Genomic DNA, 13814 nt, shown 5'->3' with positions numbered 1-13814 from the left:
TGCATCATATACATGCAAAAGCTGGACAGTGAATAAGGAATACTGAAGAACAACTGATGCCTTTGAACTGTGGTGTTGGCAAAGAAAATTGAATATACCATGGACTGCCAAAAGAACGAACAAATCTGTCTTGGAAGAAGTACCACCAGAAGCAAGGATGGTGAGACTATGTCTTACATACTTTGGGCATGTTGTTAGGAGGGATCAGTCCCTGGAGAAGGACATCATGCTTGGTAAAGTACAGGGTCAGCAAAAAAGAAGACCCTCAACGAGATGGATCGACACAGTGGCTGCAACAATGGGGTCAAGCATAACGATTATGGGCATGGCACAAACCCGGCAGTTTTTCGTTCTGTAGTACATAGAGTCGCTATGAGTTGGAACTGACTCGAAGGCACCTAACAACAACAACATAATACTGCCTCATTAACAGAACAAAGAAAACTCATTCCCAAATGAGATTATAACCATAGGTATATGGGTTAGGATTTAGAATGCGTGTTTTTTGAGGACATGATTCAGTCTGTAACAAGGACTAAAACCCTATTCCAACACCTAAACCCAGGGACTCACCTCTCCTCCATCTTAAAGGGCATTGCCTGGGCCTGAGGGGGCCACTCCTGACTTAGCCCTGTGGAGCCCCACCATGCAGGTGCAGGTGCAAAGGGCAGGCTCAGGGAGCACATGCTGTTTGTCAGAGCAGGGCTACCTTGTGGTTAGGAGCACTATGTTGCAGATGGATGGAGAAGAGTCTGAGCCCTAGCTCTTCACTCACTAGCTGTGTGTCCATACACAAGTTACCTTACCTCTCTGTGCCCACATTTCCTCACCTGTGTAATGGGGTTCAGAATGTTTTAGGATAGTTTCAATAATTAAATAAGAAAATAATAATAAACAGCAAATATTATAAAGCGTTTATTTTGTGCCAGACATTACTCTAAATGCTTGAAATTGAGCTAGTAAGTGTCACAGAGCCCAGATTTGAACTCTGAAAGGCTGGTTCCAGGATCTATGTTCCTAACCACTGCGCTATAAATGCATGTGGAATAGTTGTATGGAGTCTGGAACATTCCAAGCCACCACTTAACTCTAAGTGTGGTATGCAAACGACTTGCATTAGAAACACCTGAGGCTGAAAGGGGGATGTTGGGGACAGAGGGCATGCCTCTTTAAAATACAGATGCCCTGGCTCCACTCCATACCTATTGAATCAGTATCCTTGGGTCTGGCTTGGAACTCTGTATTTTAAAACCCTTATCCATCTCCATAGATTAGGAACCAGGGACTAACGGTGAAATGAAACCAATGGTTTCTTTTTCTTTCTTTTTTTAAAAACATTTTATTGTGTTTTTTAGTGAAAGTTTACATAGGAAATTAGGTTCTCATTTAACAATTTCTATATATATTCTTCAGTGACATTGGTTACATTCTTCACAAAATATCAGCATTCTTGTTATTTCCATTTTGGTTGTTTTGTTTCCACTAATCTAACTTCTCTTTTCCCCCTTGCCTTGTAGGGTAAATGTTTACCATTTGGTTTCATCTAGATGATTATTTTGAGGAGCACAATACTGATGGGTGATATTATTTATTTTACGGGTCTATCATTTGTCTGAAAGGTGACCTCTAGGAGAGGTCTGAGTTCCAAGTTTAAAGAGTATCTCAGGGTAATAGTCTCGGGGATTCATCTAGTATCTACTGGTCCAGTAAGTCTGGCTTTTTTTTTAGGATTTTGAATTTTGTTCTACATTTTTCTCCCATTCTATCCAGGACCATCTATTGAGTCCCTGGTTGGAATGGTTGGTAGTAGTAGCCAGGCACTGTCTAGTTCTTCTGGTCTCAGAGTGGGTGTTGTCGTTGTTCATGTAGACTATGGTTCTATTGACAAGTTTCTTCTCTGAGTCGTTGGTATCCTTCTTTCTCTTTTGCTCCAGATGATTAGAGACCAATAGTTGTATCTTAGATGGCTGCTTGCAAGCTTTTAAGACCCAAGATTCTACTCATCAAACTAGGATGTAGAAGATTGTCTTTATGGACTATATTGTGGCAATTGATCGAGTTGCCCCATGAGACAATGGTCCAAAGCCCTCAAAACCAGCAGATCCATCCTGTGAGTTATTTGGTTGTGTCTAGGAAATATCAATAATTGTGCCCCCATGTGCTTTATTTTGTGTTTGAAAATATATGCAGCATACATAGACATATATATGCATATGCCTGCAGACACACCTTTTACATACACATCCATATATTCATATATGCCTTGCTGTACATATTTATGCATACATAAATACTATGTAACCAAACACATGTTTTAGTTGTTATTACTGTTGTTGCAAAAGTATATATCCCTCGATGAATTTTTTTTTTACAAATTTTCACATAAATTGTTCATTGACATTGGTTGCATTTATCACAATTTGTCAGCATTCTCTTTAATTGTGCCTATACCCTTCTATTTGTGCTCAAACACTCATCTTTACTATGGTTGTGCTGTACTCACTACTTCCACACTCAGAGCCACATTTCCCATCACCAAAAGTAACAAGTCTCGAAGTTCTAAAGTGTACTTTCCCCTCCTCCCCAGTCAGTTATTTCACACATTTCAGGCTGAGAAGCTAGAGTCTAGTTACAAACAAGCTGCAGTATGTTGACAAGGCACCCTCGTTCCTGGGTCTCTGTTTTTTCATCTCTATAATGGGGATCCTGGCCTGCACCCTGCCCACTTGCAGGACTCTTAATAGTGTGAAGAGATGAGAGTGGCAGACATCTACATTCTCTGTTAACAGCGTGGGCATCGAGTCACACTGAGCAAGATGGAATGTCAGGGTGGCCACTGATGATCTGACCCTGGGCCTGTGACGTTCGTCTTTGAGCCTTGGTTACTTTATCCATAAAATTAAACCACCAGTCTCTGCCTCACACTGGTTACTATGAGGCTTGAATGAGGTAGCTGGTGTGAGTGTACAGGGCAATGTAAATCTCTGTAAATATGAATTATGGTACATTTTGACTGCTCTCATTATACAACCTCCAGGAACATCCGGCTCCCACAGGTGACTCTTGCTCCAGAGTTTTCCCTGATGCTAGAATCGAGTCAGAACTTCGTCTTTATCTCTCCTTGTTCCCAACTCAATGAGAGCAGGATGAGGAGCTAAAATAACTCTCCAGGTGCAGCCAGGGTGGAAAACCACAGCCAAGCAGAAATGACAGCTTCTGATTTACATTAGGGTAGCTTAGCCTCCAAAATGAGCTGCAATTAGCCTTGTTTAACCTGTGCCCTACAAGAAAATAAAGATATAAACCCCATCCTCCTTCCTCTATAACCCCATCCAACCCCATCCAAGCCAGACCCCAGCGCACTGAACCCAAGGACTGAGAAACCCCTTGAACTATATCCATAGTCCCTGATCACTGGGCTTTGGAGAAGGGATTGGGAGCGAGTTCACTAGAAATGCCAAGATCCTGCTCTTCTCTCTGGGCAGGTAATGAGAGAGATGACTGAGGTGGGCTGCCTCAATTTCCCTTGTAGAGAGTCAGAGAGATAGTGGTTAGGAATATATTCTAGGTTCATGAAGCAACCAACTGTCCTAAGAGATGACCCTCAAGCACCACCTTCAAATCCTTGGTTTTGTAAATCATAACTTGGGTCCTTAATACGCCTAGGAAGTACCAGGACTGCTCACCCCTCCCCCAAGCCTTACCTCCAAATAAGCCAGGATGCTCCAGGGCAAGCTTTGTCCAACCAGGTCTTGGGTTCTGCCTGTGAAGGTTAAATCCAAGAAGTAATTTGAGAGGAGCCAGGTCTTTGGAACAGGACACCCCTGAGATCTAACACGGGGCAGCTCCAGGAGTCAGAACACAGAAGGGGCTTGAGTGGGGGTTGCATCTGGGGAAATGCCAGGGCTCTTGCCTAAAATAGCAAGCGAACTACTTTACTTCCAGTAACAAGTCAATGTAAGGTGGCTTGTATGGTAATAGAGAGTATGGGATGTTGTTAAGTTCCAACAGTTGGAATCCTGGCTCTGCTATGTCCTAGCTGTGAACCTCAGCCATGTTCCTTCACCTCTTTCATCTTTAGTTTCTTCATCTATAAAACAGAAGTAATGTTGCAGGGTTGTTGTGTGGATGAAACGTGACTAATGTTTGTGGGGCCCAGCAGAGAACAGGGCCCATGGTGGTCACCCAATGGTCGCTAAGAGCAGCCATTCTCTGGGTTCATCCAGAATCTTCAGGACAGGTAAAGAGTTTACATGCAAAGAAAGGCCACAAATATGTGCATCTCACAAGAAGTACCTGCCTTACTGGAAAATTACTGAAGGTACATTATCTCCATAAAAACCGAGTTCCAACATCCCCACAGTGATGATAGCACACTGCACCTGTTCATGATAACCTGATGGGGAAAGAGGATGGGACTTAGAAGGGAAAATACAAACTGCGGTGTAGGTTTTTATTCACTAATTTTTAAAAACAACTTTACTGAAGTATAGTTGACTTATAATAAACCACACACAATTACAGTATACAAGTTGCCAAGATTTTCTCCAAGTATATTTTTACTGAGGCATAATTGACACACAATAATTGCACAGATTAAAACTAATTAATTTGATAAGTTTTAAAAGATTTATACACCTATAAATTCATTGTCACAATCAAAATAATGAATATAATCATCACTCCAAAAGTTTCCCCATACCTCTTTGTAATCTCTCCCTCCTGCTACCTCTGTCATTGCAGAGGAGTATGCAATTCCTAGAATTGTATATAAATGGGTTCATACAGAATGTCTTCAGTTTTTTTTTTTTTTTTTGAGGGTGGAGGGTTTCTTTCAATATGCATATTTATTATGAAATCCATGTATATTGTAGTTTGTATCAATAGTTCAATTCATTCTTTCTAAATTTCAGCTCACTTTAATACATTTTTATTTTAGAAAGGTTTTAAATTTACAGATAAATTGCAAAAAATAGTGCAAAGAGTTCCCATATGCCCCACATTGTTTCCCCTGTTAGTAACATTTTGCATTAGGATAGTACTTTTGTCACAATTAATGAACCTATACTGATACATTATTATTAACCAAAGTATATTTTATTCTCATTTTCTTAGTTTTTATCAACTGTCCTTTTTAAGTTCCAGGATTCCATCCAGGATGCCACGTGACACTTAGTCATCATGTCTCTTTAGGCACCTCTTGGCTGTAACAGTTTCTCAGGCTTTTCTTGAATTTGATGACCTTGACGTTTTGAGGAGTACCAGTCATTCAGCTGAGTGTCCTTCAGTTGGTATTTGTCTGATGTTTTTCTCATGATTATTCTAGAGTTATGGATCTGGGGGAGGAAAACTACAGAGATAAAGTGCTCTTATCATATATGTGTATATATATATATGTATATATATAATCAATATGACTCCTCACTGTTGACGTTAAGCTTAAACAAATGACTGAGGTAGTGTTTGTCAGATTTCTCCACTGTAAAGTTACTCTCCCTACCCTTTCCTTGCTGTACTCTTTGGAATGAAGTCACTATGTGCAGTCCACACTTAAGGAGTGGGAGTTTTGCTCCACCTCCTTGAGGGTGAAAGTATGTACATAAATTATTGAGAATTCTTCTGCCTGGGAGATTTTTCTATTCTCCAAATTTGTTACTTTATTCAATCCTTTATTTGTATCAGTAGGAACTCACAGATAGTTATTTTATACTTTGAGTTACAATTTAATGTTACTTTGTTTCTCAGATTGTTTCAGCTTTGGCCATTGGGAACTCTTTCAGTTGGTTCCTATGTCTCTTTGACATATCTCCAACATTTTTTTAAAAAAGATTACGTCCTTAGTTTCTGGCACTTTAAGATGCACCAAGCTCATCTTGTATATTTAGTGTTCCAGTCCCAGAATCAGCCATTTCTCTAAGGAGCCCTGGTTTCTTTTATTGGAGAATGGTATTAGAAACCAAGATCTAGGTTGTTACTGGAAATGTCATTGTTTATAGATAATTCATTCCTATTTATTGTTGAGTGATATTTCACTGTGAAGATATACCACAGTTTGTTTATTCATTCATCAGTGATGGACATTTGGGCTCTTTCCAGTTTTTGACATTACAAATAAACTCACTATGAACACTCATGTGCAAGTATTTAAATGGACATATACTTTCACTGATTTGGGGTAAATACCTAGGACATCATACAGAAGAAAGCAAGAGGTCATTAAAAAGACAGGAAAGAAAGAAAAGACCAAAACAGATGTCAGAAGAGACTCTGAAAATTGCTCTAGAATGTCAAGCAGCTAAAGCGAGCAGAAGGAATGATGAAGTAAAAGAGCAGAACAGAAGATTTCAAAGGGTGATGAGGTAAAGTATTATAATGACGTGTGCAAAGACCTTAAGTTAGAAAACCCAAAGAGAAGAACACGCTCGGCATTTCTCAAGCTGAAAGAACTGAAGAAAAAATTCAAGAACTTGAGTTGCAGTATTGAAGGATTCTATGGGCAAAATACTGAACGACACGGGAAGCATCAAAAGAAAATGGAATGAATATATAAAGTCAATGTACCAAAAAGAATTGGTCAATATTCAATCATTTCAGGAGGTAGCATGTGATCAAAACCAATGGTGTGAAGAAAGAAGTCCAAGCTGCACTGAAGCCATTGGCAAAAAACAAGGCTCCAGGAATCGATGGAATACCAATTGAGATGTTTCAACAAACAGATGCAGCGCTGGAAGTGCTCACTTGTCTATGCTAAGAAATTTGGAAGATAGCTACCTGGCCAACCAACTGGAAGAGATCCATATTTATGTCCATTCCAAAGAAAGGTGATCCAACAGAATTTGGAAATTATGAACAACATCAAGAATATCAAGTAAAATTTTGTTGAAGATCATTCAAAAGCGGATGCAGCAGTACATCAAGAGGAACTGTCAGAAATTCAAGCTGGATTCAGAAGAAGACATGGAACAAGGGATATCATTGCTGATGTCAGACAGATCCTGGCTGGAAGCAGAGAAGGCCATAAAGATGATTACCTGTGCTTTATTTACTATGCAAAGACATTCAACTGGGTGGATCATAACAAATTATGGATAACTTTTCAAAGAATAGGAATTCCAGAACACTTGATTGTGCTCATGAGGAACCTGTACATAGATCAAGAGGCTGTCATTTGAACAGAACAAAGGGATACTGCTGGTTTAAAGTTGGGAAAGGTGTGTGTCAGGGTTGTATCCTTTCACCATACCTATTCAATCTGTATGCTGAGCAAATAATCTGATAAACTGGACTATATGAAGAAGAACAGGGCATCAGGATTGGAGGAAGACTCATCAACAACCTACAATACGCATATGACACAACCTCGCTTGCTGAAAATGAAGAGGACTTGAAGCACTTACAGGTGAAGATCAATGAGATGGATTGACACAGTGGCTGCAACAATGCCTCAAGCATAAGAAGCGTCATGAGGATGGCACAGGACCAGGCAGTGTTTTGCTCTGTGGTACTTAGGGTCTCTATGAGTTGGAACCAACTTGAGGGCACCTAACAACAACAACAACAACAACCTAGGAGTGGAACGACAGGGTTATATTATAGGATGTTTAACATTTTAAGAAAGTGTTAAATTAAACTGTTTTCCAAAGTGGTTGTATAATTTGTGTTCCCTTCAGCAGTGTGTAAGTGTTACTTTATATCCTTGCTGACACTTGATATGTTCAGTCTTTTTAAATTTTAGCCATTCTAATCAGTGTTTAATGGTATCTCATACTGGTTTTAATTTGCATTCTCCTAATGACTAATGAATTGCGCATCTTGACATGTGCTTATGGATCATTTGTATTATCTTCTTTGGTGAAAGGTCTATTCAGATCTTTTGCCTATTTTAAAATTGCATTATATGTTCTCTTATTATTGAATTGTGAGAATTCTTTACATATTCTGGTGCGAATCTTTTGTTAGATATATAATTCTTAAATATTTTTCCAATCATGCAAATTAGATTTCCATTCTCTTAATAATGCCCTTCAAAGAGAACTTTTAAATTTTGATGAAATGCAATTTATTTATGTTTTATCTTACAGATCATGCTTTTGTTATCATACAAGAAATCTGTCTAACCCAAGGTTACAACTTTTTCCTCTGTGTTTTCTTCTGGAAATTTTATAGTTTGAAGTTTTACATTTAGGTTTATGGTCAATTTATTTTGAGTTTATTTTTTATATGGTGCAAGGTGCAAATCAAAGCCCTTCCTTGCTTCCTTCCTTACTTCCCTTCTCCCTTCCTTCCTCTCTCCTTCTGTCCTTCCGTCCCTTCATTCCTTCTTGTATTTGAATATCTAATTGTTTCAGCACAATTTGTTGAAAAGATTATCCTTTCTCCATTGAATTGCCTTTGCACCTTTGTTGAAAATCAGTTGTTCACATATTTGTGAGTTTATTTCTGGATTTTCTGTTCTGTTTCATTATATATTTTTCTAGATTTATGCTAGTAGCACACTGTCTTATTTACTGTAACTTTAAAATAAGTCCTGAAATCAGATGATATTATTCCTCCAACTTTAATATTCTTTTCCAAAGTTGTTTTTGGCTATTCTAAAATAGATACTTTGCATTTCTTTATAAATTTTTCAGGTTTTGCAAAAATGTAAAATGGTTTTGATTGAGATTGCTTTCAGTATACAAATGAAATTGAAGAGAATTGACATCTTAAAAAAACTGAGTCTTCTGACCCATGAACATAGTATGTCTGCCCATTTATTTAGGACATTAATTTAATTTCTTCTAAAATTCTTTGTAGATTACAGTGTATCGGTATCTCACAGCTTTTGTCAGATTTAACCCTAAATATTTTATATTTTTGATGCTACCGTATATCATATTTTTATTTTATTTTCTGATTGTTCCTCATATCTAGAAATATAATTGATTTAAAAATACTAATTTTGTATCCTGCAACCTTGTGAACTAATTTATCAGTTCTGGTAGTTTTTTTGTCAATTCCGTCACATTTTCTGCATAGATGATCATGTCACCTGCAAATAAAGCCAGTTTTACTTCTTTGTTTCTAATATGAATGCCTTTTATTTCTTTTTCTTACTTTATTACACTGGCTAGACCCTCAGTACAATGTTGAAAAGTGATGAGAGTGGACATACTTGTCTTTTCCTGATCTTCGCAGGGGAAGCATTCAATCTTCCACTATTAAGTATGATGTTAACTGAAGGTTTTTCATAGATTCACTTAGTTGGGTTGAACAAGTTCCCTTTTAATCCTGTTATGCTGAGAGGTTTGTTTGCTTGCTTGTTTTTAAATCAGGAAAGATGCTGGGTTTTTTGCAAATTTTTTTGTGTCTATTGAGATGATCATATGGTTTTATATAATAATTTGTTCATATGGTGAATTATATTGATTGAATATATTTTAAATAATAATATTTTATTGTGTTTTTGAATAAAGTTCACACAACAAGTTAGGTTCCCATTTGACAATCTCCACACAAATTGCTCTTTGACATTGGTTACATTTTTCACAATGTGTCAACATACTCTTTAATCGTGTTCTGGTTGTTACATTTTCAGTACTCCAGTTTCCCTTCTCCCTTATCTTCTCATTTTTGTTTTAGAGTAAATGTTGACCTTTTGTTCTCATACAGATTTTTTTTTTTTAGTAAAGCACCATTCTTACAGTTAATACCCTTTATTCTGTGTGCCACTCTGCTGTTTCACTAAAAGGTGATCTCAGGGGATAGTTTCAGTTCAAGGTTTAAAGCATGTTTCAGGGTGATAGTCTCAGTGAGTTCTCTGGTCTCAGGTGGTCCAATTAGTCTGGACCTTTTTTTAAAGAATTTGGGTTTTGTTCTACATTTTTCTCCCTTTCTATTTGGGACCATCTATTGTGACCCCAGTCAGAACAGTCAGTGGTGGTAGCTGGGCACCATTTAGTTCTTCTGGTCTCAGGGTAGGTGAGGCTGTGGCTTGTGTCAGCTATCAGCCTTGTAGACTTGTTTCTTCTCTGAGATTTTGGTTACCTTATTATTCTTTTGCTCCTGATGAGTACAGACCTATAGTTATATCTTACCAATGATTGATTTTTTTCAATGTTAAGCCCACTTTGCAGCCCTGGGACAAACCCCAGTTAGTCACGATGCTTTATCCTTTCTATCACTGAATCCTATTTGTTAAAATTTTGTTTAGAATTTATGCATCTATCAATATGGATTACACCTGAACCTGAAGACAGGGTCAGAAAAGAAGCCAAGACTTGGGGCAAGAGATTGCTGTCATCTCTTGACTCTGCCTCATCTCTTGACTCTGCCTTGACAAGGTTGTTAACATTGACAAGACTTTTCCACTCTCTGGGCCTCATTGTCCCCATCTGCAAAATGAGGAAGTTCCTTCCAACTTCTGCTGCCCTAGACTACCCCAACAGGAGAAAGGCTGCAAGAGGACATAGGGACTGGGCTCATGTGACCCCAGTGAGATTCTTCATGGCATCTTCCAGGAGGCTTCTGAGCCCTCCTGCTCCTGTGGGGCCTTGGTGAGGATGAAGGGTTAACTTTGTGATGCTCTGATCAAGCTTCTGCAGCCTGCTCACCCCCTCCTGCCCATGATTAATTCAGTTTGGTAAAAAAGTATTTATGCTGGAAATTTAATCATCATTTCTGGTAGTAAAGGAATTGAAAAATTGAAAGTGTCAGGTGATACATAAGGGTGGGTGATAGGGTGGAACAGGGGGCTGTCCACACTCTCCTCATGGATGCTTCACAGGCTTAAGAAATTAGCTAACTTTCTGTTTCCACAAGTGCAAGATCAAGAACCAGGGGTGATGGCATGAGAGAGGTGGGGGCGTGGGGGCAAAGGGGACAGATGAGGATAGGAAGAGAGAGAGATTCCAGTGTGGAGGCAGAGGTAGCATTAGATGTCACCAGCCTCAGCCCTGAGGCACAGATGAGGAGATGGCCAAAGAGGGACAGAGAGTGGTCCACAATGACACAAGATGTTGTGGGTAAAGTGAGGCTGGGATACAGGCCCCCCTCCTTCCATCACCAGGTCTGGGGAGGGCTGGAGAGGGTCTGGTCCTCTGGAGGGAAGAAAACCCTTGGCCTTGGCAGCCCTTTCCCAGAACCCATCCACTTCTCCCAAGTTGCCCCTCTGCCTCAACCCCAGAGATCTTAGTGGGGATGTCACCTATGAGAGGGGCCACCTTATTGATGGTCTCAGTGGGCACAATGTGAGCTGATGTCTCTGTGAGTTTGCAGGGTCCTGGGTCTCTTCAGTATCAGGTATCATCCCAAGGGGTCCCTGGTGCTAGTGAGGACTAAGACTCTTCCATCAGACTGGATACTTCTAAAGGTAGACCTATCTCCTGTTGTAGCTGGGGACTCCTGAGAATGAGGTTTCTCTCCTCAGATTCTGAGCTCCTAAAGGAGGAATTATGTCTCCTTCCTTAGACTCAGATGAGCCCTGATGGTGCAGTGGTTAAGCACTTGGCTGTTCACCCAAAGGTCAGAGGTCCCAACCCACCAGTCACTCCTTGGTAGAAAGATGTAGCAGTCTGCTTCCATAAAGATTTCAGTCTTGGAAACCCTATGGAGCAGTTTGACTCTGTCTTATAGGGTTGCTGTGAGTTAGAAGCGACTTGATGGCACACAGAAACAATCACCTCAGACGCAGGCTGGTGGGTGCTTAAAAGCCTGTGCAGGATTCCACTCACTCTCTTTTCTTCTCAGCCTCAATGACCAGCACACCTGGAGTGAGAACAATGTGAATTGGAGCTCTCGGTGACTGGTAAGGACAGGTAGTATGAGTGAAAAGTATACCTCTGTGGGTTTAAGCCATCGAGATTTGGGTATGTTTGTTATGCAGCCTAGCATAGCCTAGCATGACTGATACAAAGATTGGCTTCTGGGGCTGAGGGTGTAAATTTGGAAGTCATCAGTGATTGATTTTATGCCCCTTTTTTTTTTTCTTTCCAGATTAGATGAACCTGGAGAAAGAGGTAGAGAAGAGTAGGAGAGAAATGCCCCTTGCCCTTTCTCTACCTCGCATTTCATATCAGTCTGATGAGCTCACTGTCTTCTCTCCAAAATGGGCACCACACTGATCTCCCCTCAAAGCCTGATCCCTAGGCTGATTCTCTGAGTTCCATCCAAATCTGCTGTCTCCTTCCTCTGTCAGTTCCTCTTCTCAGATCTCTGTGCCAGCCCCTCCTCCTCATCCTCGGCCATGGTCCCTCTGGTATGTCAGTCCCATGTGGTGGTTGGGAACGTGGGCCATGGAGAAGGTGGCACAGGGGTCTCCCACTTACAAGCTGTATGATCCTGAGTTAGTAACTTAACCTTTCTAAACCTCAGTTTCCTGTAAATGGGGCCAGTCATAGTCTTTACCTCTTAGTGAGGTTGTGAGTGTTAAATGAGGTGAAGTATTTGAAGTGCTGAATACAGAAGTAGGCACACAGTAAGTGCTCAGTATATGCTCACTAGTGTTAAATCATAATTTGATGGTCAAGCCTCATCACTGTGGCCTAGTCACTGCTCCAGTCTTCTCACTAGTCTCCCTGCCTCCAAACTCACCAGCTTCAATCCTGTCCCTATGGTGCTTCCAGAGACAGATCCTTAAGGAAAGCTCTGATCATGTCACACTCCTGCTCAAGAACCATCCATGGCTCTCTGTTGCCTACATAATAAAGTACACCCTCCTCACCCTGGCATTTACGCCTTCCACCTTCGGGCTACAATCTCCCCTCCCAACCCTCTTTCCAACACAGCAGCAAACAAACAAGTCTTTTGAAATGCTCTTGCAGGATGGCCTAGAGAACCCTGACCTGGGAGTCAGGAGATCTGGTTCTAGCCCCAGATCTGCCACTATCCTGTACAGTGACCTTGGCGCAGTCCCTTGCCCTCTCTGGGCCTTAGTTTCCACATCATAAAATGGGGCTTTGGGCTAAATCAGCTAAGCACCTCCTTCTCACACGAACACCCTGGCCTCTGGGGACTGGGCTGCTACTCATTTCCAACCTGACTTGTCCCACCTCCATCTGCTCTGCATCAACCAAGGGGGTCTCTGCAGTGGGAGAGGAGTCAGCTCAGGTGGAGAAGCTGTAGCTGCACAGCTGCTGGGCTGTTGGGCTCAGAGACACTGCAGAAGAAGGCTACAGGGACCCAGCAGCCTCTGAATAAGTAAACTTCTTGGAGGCAGGATCTGATCAGCCCCAGGACTGGATGGGAGATAAGTTTGAAAGTTGCTCTTGTTTCTAGGATGGGCGGGCAGGGCTCTGAGCAGTGGGGAAGGGGACTGTGGAGGAAGGTGGGGTCACGGGCTGCACACAGGGAAGAGGTCACCCTGGGACGGGCAGGGAGTGACAGGGATGGTGGCATCCACAGAATTTGTCCTACCAGCCAGGCCCTGAAAAAAGGGCTCACACACTCTGTATCTCCTTTACAAAAGCTGTAGAGGCATCGAGTCTCATTGCTAAGTTTAATGTTCATAATCACCCTGCACTCATGGCAGAATACTCATGCGCTGAGCATTTTCCTTGGACCCGCCTGCTCTCCGTGCCCTATACCACTAATCACTCACAGCACCTCAACATCATGTCTGGCTTTGTCATGATTGTCTCATTTGACAGATGAGAAAACAGGGAGGTTCACGACTTGCTCTAGGTCATGCAGGTCATGGTGCCAAGGCTGGGATTTCAACCCGGCTGTTGAGATCAGCACCACATGGGGTGGAAAAATAATGGAAACTAACCCTCCCTAATGGCTCCCCTTGGCCAGCACTGTGTACACAGCCCCATCTCCTGTCATTCTCACAACTG

Source organism: Trichechus manatus, unplaced genomic scaffold (genome assembly GCF_000243295.1).
Source record: "Trichechus manatus latirostris isolate Lorelei unplaced genomic scaffold, TriManLat1.0 scaffold00015, whole genome shotgun sequence".
NCBI lineage: Eukaryota > Metazoa > Chordata > Mammalia > Sirenia > Trichechidae > Trichechus > Trichechus manatus.
This window is presented reverse-complemented; position numbering follows the sequence as displayed.